The sequence below is a fragment of the Rhinoraja longicauda genome, chromosome 5, assembly GCF_053455715.1.
Source record: "Rhinoraja longicauda isolate Sanriku21f chromosome 5, sRhiLon1.1, whole genome shotgun sequence".
Classification (NCBI taxonomy): Eukaryota; Metazoa; Chordata; class Chondrichthyes; order Rajiformes; family Arhynchobatidae; genus Rhinoraja; species Rhinoraja longicauda.
The window spans coordinates 46,301,472-46,315,613 of NC_135957.1; the positions used below are offsets into that span (position 1 = coordinate 46,301,472).

General features: G+C 47.7%; 1 long non-coding RNA gene across 1 annotated transcript in view; it reads left to right on the forward strand.

Annotated features, from left to right (window-relative positions):
• LOC144593993 (uncharacterized) overlaps positions 1 to 14,142 on the forward strand; it is a 44,674-nt gene that overhangs the window by 6,266 nt on the left and 24,266 nt on the right. The window lies entirely within an intron of this gene.

The following is a 14,142-nucleotide window of genomic DNA, read 5'->3' on the forward strand; positions in this document are numbered from 1 at the left end:
AAGCCACACTTCCTGAAAAAGGTAGACATTTCAGAATCTGGAATAGAAAGTCTCATCTCAAATAAATGCGGAGGAGACAGAGAAACTGAGAGAAAAGGATGGTGTCCTTACAAGAGACAGGGTGAGGAGATTTATTCACAAAATGCTGGAGTAACTCAGCAGGTCAGGCAGCATCTCAGGAGAGAAGGAACGGGTGACGTTTCAGGTCGAGACCCTTCTTCAGACCGATGTCAGGGGGGCGGGACAAAGGAAGGGTATAGGTGGGGCAGAAAGATAGAGGGAGAACTGGGAAGGGGATGGGGAAGAGAGGGGCAGAGGAACTATCTAAAGTTGGAGAAGTCAATGTTCATACTGCTGGGCTGCAAGCTGCCCAAGCAAAATAGGTACTGTTCCTCCAATTTCCGGTGGGCCTCACTATGGCACTGGAAGAGGCCCATGACAGAAAGGTCAGACTGGGAGGGGGAGTTGAAGTGCTCAGCCACCGGGAGATCAGGTTGGTTAAGGCGGACTGAGCGAAGGTGTTGAGCGAAACGATCGCCGAGCCTGCGTTTGGTTTCGCCGATGTAAAGAAGTTGACATCTAGAGCAGCGGATGAGGTTGGAGGAGGTGCAGGTGAACCTCTGTCTCACCTGGAAAGACTGTTTAGGTCCTTGGATGGAATTGAGGGGGGAGGTAAAGGGACAGGTGTTGCATCTCCTGCGGTTGCAGGGGAAAGTGCCCGGGGATGGGGTGGTTTGGGTAGGAAGGGATGAGTGGACCAGGGAGTTATGGAGGGAGCGGATTCTGCGGAACGCAGAAAGGGGAGGGTATGGGAAGATGTGGCCAGTGGTGGGGTCCGGTTGTAGGTGACGGAAATGTTAGCGGATGAATTGTTGGATACGCTGGCTGGTGGGGTGGAAGGTGAGAACGAGGGGGATTCTGTCCTTGTTACAAATGGGGGGAGGGGGAAGCAAGAGCGGAGCTGCGGGATGTAGAAGAGACCCTAGTGAGAGCCTCATCCATAATGGAAGAGGGGAAGCCCCGATTCCTGAAGAATGAGGACATCTCTGATGCCCTAGTGTGAAACAACTCATCCCGGGCACAGATGCGGCGTAGACGGAGGAATTGGGAATAGGGGATAGACTTTTTGCAGGAGACAGGGTGGGAAGAAGTGTAGCCCAGATAGCTGTGCGGGTCAGTGGGTTTATAGTAGATGTAGTCAAGTCATCTATACTAAATGACAGTAGATAGCTTTTCTCCTGAGATGGGACAGAGAGATTCAGAAAAGGGAGAGAGGTGATCTGAAACATTAAATTGAGTTCATTGTCATGTGCACAACTAGGGTGAGGTATAGGCACAATGAAAATAATCTTGCTTGCAACAGCATCAGAGCTACACAGACAAACACACAAAAGAAAATTAGACATGAACTATACATAAATTACTCAATTTATTTTAGAATGAAAACTATGCAAAACAAAACACCAAACATTAGGGCAAAACACAATGGTAAAAGAAAACAAAAGTGTTTCTGAGTGAGCATTTTAGTGATGATAACCCTAAGGTGGCCTTCAGGGTAATGAGATGCAACTCAGTGCAAGTTTCCAGGTAGTTATTGTAAAGGGGTAAGAGTGGCATGGAAATTAAGGCCCTGAAAAGGAAGGCCAATATTAATATAAAATGGGACCTGGCATGCCACAGTTAGAGCTGTAGCATCTATTTGCAGGTAAATCTATAACTCTAAAGGGACCGCAACTGTTTACCATATATATTAATGATTTGGAAGAGGGAATTAGAAGCAACACTGGCAAATTTGCAGATGACACAAAGCTGGGTGGCAGTGTAAACTGTGAAGTGGATGTTAGGAGGTTGCTGGGTAACCTGGACAAGTTGAGTGAGTAGGCAGATGCATGGCAGATGCAGTATAATATAGATAAATGTGAGGTTATCCACTTTGGTGGCAAAAACAAGGAGGCAGATTATTATCTCAATGGTGTTAGGTTCGGTAAGGGGGAGGTGCAGCGAGACCTGGGTGTCCTTGTACACCAGTCACTGAAAGTTGGCGTGCAGGTACAGCAGGCAGTGAAGAAAGCTAATGGAATGTTGGCCTTCATAACAAGAGGATTTCAGTATAGGAGTAAAGAGGTTCTTCTGCAGTTGTATAGGGCCCTGGTAAGACCACATCTGGAGAATTGTGTACAGTTTTGGTCTCCTAATTTGAGGAAGGACATCCTTCTAATTGAGGCAGTTAGGTTCACGGGATTGATCCCTGGGATGGCGGGACTGTCATATGAGAAAAGATTGAAAAGACTAGGCTTGTATTCACTGGAGTTTAGAAGGATGAGAGGGAATCTTATAGAAACATATAAAATTATAAAAGGACTGGACAAGCTAGATGCAGGAAAAATGTTCCCAATGTTGGGTGAGTCCAGAACCAAGGGCCACAGTCTTAAAATAAAGGGGAGGCCAGAGAGTTGTGAATTTGTGGAATTCTTTGCCACAGAGGGCAGTGGAAGCCAAATCACTGGATGGATTTAAGAGAGAGTTAGATAGAGCTCTAGGGGCTAGTGAAATCAAAGGATATGGGGAGAAGGCAGGCACGGGTTATTGATTGGGGACGATCAGCCATGATCACAATGAATGGCGGTGCTGGCTCGAAGCTCCGAATGGCCTCCTCCTGAACCTATTTTCTATGTTTCTATGTTTCTATATCTTATAATCTGATAAGTTATTAGAACCCCCTGCAATTGGATCCTTGACATCTGACCCATGGACTACAATCAGGGAGGATAGGCAACAAAGCATTCTTCAGGGTAACTCTCAACATGCCCTGCAAGGATGCATTCTCAACCCCTTACTGCACTGCCTATAAATTCATGACAGCGTAGCCAAATTACGCTCTCGCTCCATCTTACAACTTTGCAGATGACACCACCATAGAGGACCAGATCTCAAATAGTGACAAGATGCAGTATAGGAAGGAGATAGAGAGCTTAGTAACACGGTGCCAGGACAACAACCTATTGCTCAATATCAGCAAGATGAAGAAAATAGATATCGACTTAAAGAAATGAGGTGGTGTACGTGCTCAGTCGGCATCAATTGTGCCAAAGTGGAGATAGTTGATGGCTTCAGTTTCTCAGGTGTAAATATCAAGAACAATTTGCCCTGGACTAACATCATTGAAGCTACCGCTAAGAAAGCACACCAATGCCTCTAGTTCCACAGAAGACTAAGGAGGTTCGACATGTCTCCATCAACTCGTATCAGCCACTACAGTGCAAGGTGGAAGGCGTCCTTTTGGCATGCATCACAGCTTGGATTGGCAACATATGTTCCCAAGACCATAAGAAATTGCAGAGTTGTGGACATAGCTGAATCACACAAACCAAACTCCCCACCCCCACTCCCTCCCATCAACTCTATCTACACTTCTCGTTGTCTTGGAAAATTAACCAACATAATTAAGGTACCTTTACACCTTTCCCCCCCCCCCCCCCCCCTCCCTCTCTTGTTGGGCAGAAAGAACAAAAGCTTAAAACATACCACCAGATTCAGGAACAGCATCTTCCCTGTTGTCATCAGACGACTGAGTGGACCTCTCATGTGTAAGGGTGCAGTCACGATCTCCCAACCTACCTTATTACTGCCCTTGCTCTTTTTTTTAAATCTGCAGTTTCTGTGTAACTGTAACTCCATAACACTATATTCTGCATTCTAGTATTTTTTTATTTGCACATGTTGTTTGTACTTATGTGTAGGAAAGAACTGCAAATGCTGGTTTAAATCGAAGTTAGGCACAAAATGCTGGAGTAACTCAGCGGGACAGGCAGCATCTTTAGAGAGAAGGAATGGGTGACGTTTCGGGTCAAGACCCTTCTTCAGACTGTACTTATGTATGGCTTGATTGTAAACGCATGTATAAAGTGATTTGACTTGACATCATGCAAACTAAGTTTTTCACTGTATCTTGGCACGTGATAAAAATAAACCATTACCAATATCAATAAACAAGCAAGGCCAGAGTGATATGAAAATAAGGATAAGAATCTTATTTTCAGCACTTTGTTTTATTTAAAGATTTTAAAATTGATTTGTTGCTTAATTTGCAGGTCAGTGAATGCAGAAGTATTGTGTCAACAGCCACAATGGATATTTTCCATCATGGAAATTATTTCTCGTATGCCTTTTGTAAATTGAGCTGCACTAATGGAGTTTTCTGCAATCCAATCAGACTACCACTTACTTGATGGCTGGTTTGATAGAATTCTCCCTTCCTGAAACCATGCTAACTGCTAGTTATTAAATACAGACCAAAATTAAGATATATCTTTGTTAGTTGACCTTGTATATCAAAACACAATAAATCAGAATTAATAATGGAAATGCTGGAGATACACACCAGGCCTGGCAAAATCTGTGGAGAGAGATTTTCTGATGAAAGATTTTCATCCTGAAACTTTAGCTGTTTCCTTCTCTCTGCAGATGTTGACTAACTTGCTACATGTCCTTATCATTTCGTATTTCCAGTATCTGCAAGATTTTGTTTTTGAATATGGCAAGTTAGAAGATGCATATTCAGCTGGCGGTTGTTTTTCTGTTTTGTGTTATCCTTTGTGCATTGGTTGTTACCAATTTCTACTTCTTGTCGTGCCTATTTTGCTTTATCTACATCTATTGACTAATCGCTTTTGTAACTGCTTCCTTTCTCCAGTTTTCTTGTGTGTGCACTTCTCACACTCACTTGATCTTTATAAACCTATTTTAATGCAGTCTACTCCTGTCACCTCAGTAATGAAACACAAAACTTCAGATAGAACACACTGTATGGGAAAGATTTGAAATTCTTTGTACCTTGTTACTTTCTGCTTTCCATTGACCAAAAAACAAAAGGCTGGAAGAACTCGATGGATAAGGCAGGATCTGTGGAGGGAAATGGACTGATGACATTTTGAGCATGGCCCCCCTCAGACTAATGATATTTTGAGTTGGGACCCTTCTTCACACTGAAGTAGAGGGCAGATAATTGGTAGAGAGAGGTGACAATAGACAATAGGTGCAGGAGGAGGCCATTCGGCCCTTTGAGCCAGCACCGCCATTCAATGTGATCATGGCTGATCATTCTCAATCAGTACCCCGTTCCTCCCTTCTCCCCATACCCCCTGACTCCGCTATCCTTAAGAGCTCTATCCAGCTCTCTCTTAAATGCATTCAGAGAATTGGCCTCCACTGCCTTCTGAGGCAGAGAATTCCACAGATTCACAACTCTCTGACTGAAAAAGTTTTTCCTCATCTGTTCTAAATGGCCTACCCCTTATTCTTAAACTGTGGCCCCTTGTTCTGGACTCCCCCAACATTGGGAACATGTTTCCTGCCTCTAACGTGTACAACCCCTTAATAATCTTATACGTTTCGATAAGATCTCGTCTCATCCTTCTAAATTCCAGTGTATACAAGCCTAGTCGCTCCAGTCTTTCAACATATTATCATATTCCGGGAATTAACCTAGTGAGAGGAAAGGGTGGGGCAAATGCAGGCAGCTGATAGATAGATCCAAGTAAGGAGGGGCAGATTGGCAGATGAGTCAGGTAGGGAGAGAGAAATTGAGATAGTAACCAAGGATGGAGGTGATAAGGGTGCAAATGATGGAAGCAGGGGGAAATTGGAAAATGTAATGTCCATACACCTCCCCCCCCCATCTCCTTATCTACCTAGCTTTCCCCACCCCCTCCCCATTCACGCACAACTTTCTTACCACTTCCCTTGCCCCTTCCACCCAGTTCCTTTCCCCTCTACCTCCTCCATCCCTACACCAGGTCACCCATCATTCTTCCTCCCACAATCCCTTCCACCCATCATCTCTCCCTCTGGTTGTATGTTTCATTTTCCAAGCTCCACCAAAATGCAAACACACTCATGCACTCACACTTTCCCAACTGGGCCATCACCCTTGATGCAAAGCTGGGACTACTTCTGGAGCGCATGGACAAATGTTGGAACCTTGCACATTCAAACTTGGGGGAAAAACCTAACTTGTTTTATTCCAAGCAGGTGCTATTCTTTCTGACATCTGGATACTAGTCAGCTGCTTGCAACTCCAGGGTGAAGTTCTCATATTTACCAATGAAATGGGGAGAATTCATTTCATTCTTGTATAATGTGCTTAATTTACTCTGGATTGAGACTGCTGTTGTTCCATCTGCTTTTCTGATGCACTGAAAAGCAATTCAAAAGGCTGCAGTAATGAATCCTAACAATATGAAATAAAAGATGAAATCAATTAATTGATAAGTGGTTGCTTAATGCATGTTGAAAACAAATTCCCATTCAAGAGAAAATCCAATATGTCAAACTGCAGCAGAACTGATTGTTTTATCGTGCCAATATTTTATTTACAGCAGTCCTGAGTGCTGAAGGACTGTCCATTTTGTTGTACAATATGGTGTGTAGGTAAACAACAGCTCCCAGGCAAGAGCAACAGAAAATGTAAATTATCAAGGTGTCAAATATCAAGTTAAATTGAGTTTAAGTTTATTGGCCAAGTATGTACACATACAAGGAATGTGCCTTGGTGCTCCGCTCGCAAGTGAAAACACGAACATACAGTAAACAATTAAGAATAAAGCATAAAACATTAAAACATTAAGAATACAACATTACAGTTTAAACATGTGAGTGAAATAAACCAGAACAAAAATAGACTACAGACTTTTGGTTATTGAGTGCAGCTACTACTCGCGGAAAAAAGCTGTTTTTATGGCTGGTTGTGACGGCTTTGATAGTCCGGAGTCGCCTACCAGAGGGAAGTGCTTCAAAGAGTTTGTGGCCAGGGTGAGAGGTCAGAGATGATCTTGCCCGCTTGCTTCCTGGCCCTTGCAGTGTACAATTCGTCAATGGAGGGAAGGTTGCAGCCAACTACCTTCACAGCTGATCAAATGATTTGTTGCAGCCTCCGGATGTCGTGATGTTGGCTGAGCCAAACCAGACCATGATGGAGAAGGTGAGGACAGACTCTACGATGTATAGAATTGGACCATCGTTGCCTGTGACAGATTGTGTTTACTCAGCTGCTACAGGAAGTACATCCTCTGTTGGGCCTTTTTGACTGGAATTGATAGTGGCCCCCCATTTAAGGGCCCTGGAGATGATGGTTCTAAGGAACTTAAATGACTCCACAGATGTGACTGGTGTGATTGATGGTGAGTGGGGGGAGGGGAGGGGGAGCTCTCCTAAAGTCTACAATCAGCTTAAGAGCATTGAGATCCAGGTTTGATACACAGGCACCAGGATGCCAGCTGTGTCACTTCCTGTCTGTAGGCAGATTCCTCCCCATCCTTGATCAGTCCAATCAGGGTTGTGTCATCCACAAACTTGAGAAGCTTGACAGAGGAGTCTATGGAGGTTGGTGTAGAGAGAGTAAAGTAGAGGGAAAAGTACGCAGCCTTGCGGTGCTCCTATGCTGAGGGTCTGCAGGTCCGAGATGTGCTTTTCCAGCCTCACATGCTGCTTCCTGTCAGGAAGTTGATGATCCACTGACAGAGGGGTTCAGGCACAGTCAACTGGGAGAGTTTGGAGTGTAGTAGCTCTGGCACAATGGTGTTAAATGCAGAGCTAAAGTCCACAAACTTTTGTGTTTTTCCACAAACAAGATCCTTGCATAGGTCCCCTGGCGGTCTAGGTGCTGGAGGATGAAGTGCAGGCCTAGGTTGACTGCATCATCCACCGATCTATTGGCCCGGTATGCAAACTGCAGAGGGTCCAGCAGGGGGTTTGTGATATTTTTCAGCTGGGCCAGCACGTCTTTCAATGGTCTTCATGCTTACAGAGGTCAGTGCGACAGGCCTGTAGTCATTAAGACCAGTGATCCTTGTCTTTTGGGGTACAAGGACAATAGTGGAGACTTTGAAGCAGGCAGGGACAGTGCAGGTTTGCAGGGACTGGTTGACAATATTTGTGTAGACTGGTGCCAGTTGTTCGGCACAGAGCTAGAGGGTAGAGGGGGAAACATTGTCTGGTCCTGGCGATTTCCAGCTTTTCTGCCTCCTGAATAGCCTTTCCACCTCCTCAATTTCTATTCAAGCAATTAATTCCTGAATTAGTACTGATGTTATTATTTGGAGCTTGGGTGCCAAAGTAACGAACAATAATATTTATGTTATCTCTGTGAGTTAATCCATAATGCTGTAATAGGCACATATACTGTACAATTCTATTCTATTTTCATTCATTTATAGTAAAGACTAGACCAAGTGGACCCGTTGGGCCTATTCCTCGTAGAAGAGGGACAGGGAAGGGGAGAGGGTGGCAATCACCTAGGCCCCGTGGTACCAGCGCTGCAGCCAGAGCAAACCGTGGACCCAAAGCCTCTACTGTATTGGTCTCGCACCCTCACCCCACCCCCCCACTCACCCACTCAATCCCCTATTCCCACCTCCTTCCCCCACTCCATCCCCCCCTACACCACACCCACTCCCCCCTCCCGTTCCCCACTCCCCCTCCCGTTCCCCACTCCCCTCTCCCCCCCATTCCTCCCTCCCCTCCACCCCTCCCCTACACCCTGCCCCGTGCATTCTATTTGAATATGCTTACCTGCAGCAGCTGCCGGACGACATCCGCCTGCAGCTCGCCGAGGCCTCCTTCGCCGACCCCCAAGCACTCGGCAGGCGCGCCGACGCTGTGGATGGCGTGACAGAGGGACGTGAATGTGCTGGCCGGTAGCCCTGCAGTGTCCAAGTTCCTTCAACAGGGCGGTGGAGCCGTGGATGCAGTTGTGACCTCGTCCCGAAGGCTTGTGCGACCGCCCTTAGCGGCTACCGCGCATTCGTCCTCTGCAGTCCTGCCCCAGCAAGCTCTGGGCGACCCTGGCAGCTGGTGCTTTTTCCACCAGCGCTAGGGCGCTGCAGCCCGTCAGTGCCGCCAGCCCTGCACGTACCCGGGAAACGCCGAGGCTGGTCACCAGTAGTTGCTGTGGCGGCCGGCCAGATTCACCGCCTCTTCTCCTGGGATCGGCGTTCCAGGAGTCGCTTCCTGGTCGACAACGGGGCAGAGTTGAGTGTCCTGCCCCCTTCAACAATGGACATCCGCTCCAGCAAGTGGGGACCCACATTCACTGCGGTGAATGGCAGCCCTAGCACAACCTATGGGGTTCGCACGGTCTCGCTTATCTTCGGGGCCTGCCACTTCACCTGGCCCTTCACGGTTGCCGACGTCTCCCAACCGTTGTTAGGCGCAGACGTCCTCCAGGCTCACTCCCTCCTGGTGGATGTCAAACAGCGACGCCTGGTCCACTCTGCGACGCTTGAACCGATGTTCTTGCGTTTTGTCGCACCTGCAGCACGGCCTCATGACCCGGTGTCGTCAGTGGACAACATATATGCGCAGGTACTGGCTGACTTCCCCGATATTCTGACTCCCCAGTTCCACTCCACGAGCCTCAGGCACGGTGTGAGGCACAGCATCCAGACTTCCGGCCCGCCGCTCCATGCCGTGCGTGCCGACTTCCACCAGACAAACTCTGCATCGCCCGGGAAGAGTTTTGCACCATAGAAGCCATGGGAAGTGTCCGTCGCTCCACATGGTCCCTAAGGCGAGCGGAGGCTGGTGGCCTTGTGAGGATTATCGGCGGGTCAACGACACGACGACCGCGGACCGGTATCCCATCCCCCACAAAAGGACTTTAGCACGCACCTAGCAGGGGCCAAATTCTTCTCTAAGGTGGACCTGGTGCGGGGATACCATCAGATCCCGGTCCACCCGGATGACGTGCCCAAGACGGCAATAATCACTCCATTTGGCCTTTTCGAATTTCTTCGGATGCCTTTCAGTGCCTCATGGACTGGGTGTGCCGCGGCCTCGGGTTCGTGTTTGTGTACCTGGATGACATCCTTGTGGCTAGCCGCTCTCGACAGGAGCACGTTGCACATCTCCGGCAGCTCTATCAGCGGCTCAACGACCACAGCCTGGCCATCAACCTGGAGAAGTGCCGGTTTGGCCTCGCGTCCATCGACTTCCTCGGACATCGTGTGACCCCACATGGTGCAGTCCCACTCCCGGAAAAGGTCGATGCCATCCGCCAGTTCCCACGGCCTACTGTGCGTGGTCTGCAGGAGTTTGTGGGGATGGTCGCATTCTACCAACGGTTTGTGCCCGATGCGGCCCGAATAATGTGGCCATTGTTTCAACTCCTGGCGGGTAGGTGGATGGCCGTACAGTGGCACGATGAGGCCATGGCCGCTTTCGATGGTGCGAAGGGGGCCCTCGCACGGGCGACGATGCTGGTCCACCCGCAGGAGGCCCCGACCGCACTGAGTTCATGGACGGGTGTTGGCGGCCCCTGGCTTTTTTCAGCAAGCATCTCAACAACACCCAAAGAAATTACAGCGCGTTCGACCGGGAACTCCTTGCCTTATACCTGGCGGTACAACACTTCCGTTACTTCCTGGAGGGTCGACCATTTACCGCGTACACCGACCACAAGCCCCTCACATTTGCCTTTGCCAAGGTGTCCGACCCGTCGTCCGCTCGGCAGCAGTGCCAATTGGCATTTGTGTCGGCGTTCACCACCTCCATCCTACATTGAGGGGAAGGAGAACCGGGTCGCCGATGCTCTGTCCCGCCCCACCATCAATGCCGTCCTGGAAGTGGCCCCGGGCATCGATTACTCCACCCTGGCAGTGGCTCAGCTGGAAGACAGCGAGATGTCCGCCTACCGGACTGCCATCTCTGGCCTGCGGCTCGAGGATGTGCCGTTTGGTCCAGTGGGGGCAACGTTACTGTGCGACGTCTCATCTGGTCAGCCACGGCCCATCGTCCCTGCCGCCTGGCGCCGAAGAGTTTTCAGCGTCATCCACGGGCTAGCGCACCCTTCCATCCGGGTCACGACAGCTTTGGTGGCCGCCCGTTTCATGTGGCACGGCCTGCGCAAGCAGTTTGGTCACTGGGCCCGGTCCTGCATACCATGCAAGACAGCCAAGATCCAACGCCACGTCCGAGCGCCCCTCCAGGAGTTCGGGGTACTGCGCCGGCGGTTTGACCACATCCACATGTACATCGTGGGCCCACTTCCCCCGTCCCGCGGCGTCACCCACCTCCTCATGGTGGTGGACCGGTTCACGCGGTGGCCGGAGGCCATTCCGCTGGCTGACATTTCTGCAGTGACATGTGCTCGTGCCCTGTCTGCACACTGGATTGCCCACTTCGGGGTGCCGGTGGACATCTCATCAGACCGCGGGGCCCCAGTTTACCTCCAAGCTGTGGTCAGCCATGGCTCACCTGTTGGGCGTGCAGCTTCACCACACCACGGCCTATCACCCGCAGGCAAATGGCCTGGTGGAGAGGTTCCACCAGCAACTCAAGGCCGCACTGAAGGTGCGGCTCACCGACTCGGACTGGTTGGACAGGTCCGGGGGCGGCTCCCAGCTGCAGAGATAATCCAGGGGCGGCTGGCTCCCAGCTACACAGATAAGTAGCAAGATTTTGGCGCGCGTCCAGTCTTCAGTCTCTCACTGAAGCGGAGAGTAGTGTGCTGTGCTCATTAAAGCCTCTACAGAATTTGCCTGGCTGCTCGCCTTCATTCTGGGCTTTCTCACGCACCCGCGACAATATAATATAATATATAGATAGATAGATTATAGATAGATAGATTATGACTTCAGTGAACTACTTGGCAATTATGTAGCCACAGCAGGCTATTTTGTTGAGGTAAACAATGTTCTGGATTTGTCAGGAAAGATGGGATGGTTCACTGATGTTGCTGAACTGCAGTACTGTACTGAGTTATATGCACGCTGCCTCTGACCTTTTGCTATTGAATCTGTTTTCAATGTGACATGAGAGCACACAAATCTATTATGGAAATCTTTCATAAGGCTCAAAACAAAATAGCAATAGCTCTTTTTTATTGATCTTTACTAGATAAAAGTAACTTATCTATCAAAATAGACAAATAAAATGTGTTTGTAAATATTAATCCTTTATCTGAACAAATAATATTTATAGTATGAAACATGATCATTCTAAAATAAGCAGAATGTTTTGGCCACCCTGCAATAGCAAAACTGCCCCACCCCTACGGCTGTGCAATGGCAAGTTGAGAATACAGACCTGCCCTCTTTCATATTAGCTCACATGTAGTGTAAGTAATATAAACCGAGTCAACCAGCGATAGTGCACACTGAGTGAATGAAGCAAAAATATCCAACATTATACCGCTCTGAGAACATGAATCATTATTCCTCATAAATTGTAACAAGTAATTGTAGAGATTTAATTCAAATTTCTCTTTAAAGCTTTAAGGATCTGAATTCTGATTTCCAAGTCTCAATCCTAAAACGAGTGCTCTTTGTTAAACATGCTGGACAGTTGTTCCCACCAGCTCCACTGTAAGGATACACGTGCAGATCAGCTGTTCTAAGATTTATTTTGGCTATTGCTGCGATCCCACAAGTTTGGTAATTTCTGTAGTCGTTTCTAATTGCAGAGGTCTACAGGGATGGGACTGAAATATTGCTGCAGTTGAAGCTTTAACACAATTCAGACTGGTACACAAAAATCTCAGAAAACTGGGAATATGAATAGAGGACAGAGAGCAGGATAGGCTTAGGTCATAAGGAAAAGGAGTAGAATTAGGGCATTCGGCACATCAAGTCTACTCTGTCATTCAATCATGGCTGATCTATCTCTCCCTCCTAACCCTATTCTGCCTTCTGACACGAGTAGTAATCAAGAATCTATCTCTGCCTTTAACATATCCACTGACTTGGCCTCTATGCCTTCTATGGCAAAGAATTCCACAGATTCACCACCCTCTGACAAAAGATATTTCTCATCTCCTTCCTAAAAGAACATCCTTTAATTCTGAGGCTATGACCTCTAGTCCTAGACTCTCCCACTAGTTGAAACATGCTTTAGTATGATTTCTGCAGGCCTATTGCTTTATTGAAAAAGGGGCTTTGTACCCCTGCCTGTCTAATTGTATTGAATTCTGAGTGGTATAGATTTGTACACCATAGAACAAGCCCTTTTGGCCTACCTTCTTGTCCATTTATATTAATACTATTTGCCTGCATTAAGTCAATTTTCTTATGCCATGCCTATTTAAGAGGAGACAAAGAACTACAGATCTTGGAATCTTCAGCAAAAATTAAAGTGCTGGAGAAACTCAGCGGGCCAGGCAGTATCCGTGGAGGAATATGCATGAAGGACATTTGGATCGAGACCCTTCTTCAATCTGACTGGTAGAGGGAAAGCTGGAAAAGAGGTGGGTTTGGGATCATGTTAAAAGCCCGCCACTAATCACATTATCCTGTCCCTCCCCCTTCCCATAGAGACCACGCCCTTCACAACTCCTTGCCTCATTCATTCCTTTCCACCCAATCCCTGCACATGGCATTTTCCCTTCCAACCACAGGAGATGTAACATCTGCAGTTACACATCCTCTCTCACTTCCATCCAGGGACCCAAGCAGTCTTTCCAAGTGAGACAGGGGCTCCCATTCTGTTTGACAACTGCTGGATCGCCCAACTGCTAACTATTTTCACTTCTCTTCCCATACTAAACTTTCTGTCTTTGGCTTCATTTGCCAGAGGTCAAATGCAAACTGGAAAAAACTATACCTCATTTCACTTGGGTACCTTACAATCCAATGGTATGCTCTACATTGAATTCACCAATTTCAAATAACAGCACCTCTCTCCTGTCACCACCCCATTCTCACTCATTTTTCCACCACCACACTAGGCATCGTTTTCCCCACCTTTGTACACTCAACTCCTTCACTCGAAGGAAGACAAGCTCAGCCTATCACTCTCTCCCCACAACCTGACAAATCTTCTCTATTCTTTTCAGCACAATCATATCCTTCCTACAAGTACAGCAACCAGAACACACATATTCCAAGTGCGATTGAACTCGTTTTGAGACAATGTCTCACCTCTTATATTTTATGCCGAGACCTCTGAAGGAAAGCATGCGATATGTCTACACCATCATATCCGTGTTGCCAGATTTGGGAAACCATCGACTCCTAAAACTCTCTGCTCATCATTCTTTAGTGCCCTACTGTTATGCTCTACTATTGTTAACTTCCTAAAGTGCATCACCTCACATTTGGCAGGATTAAATTCCCCCCGCTTCATCATCTGATTCTTATCCCGCTCTAACCT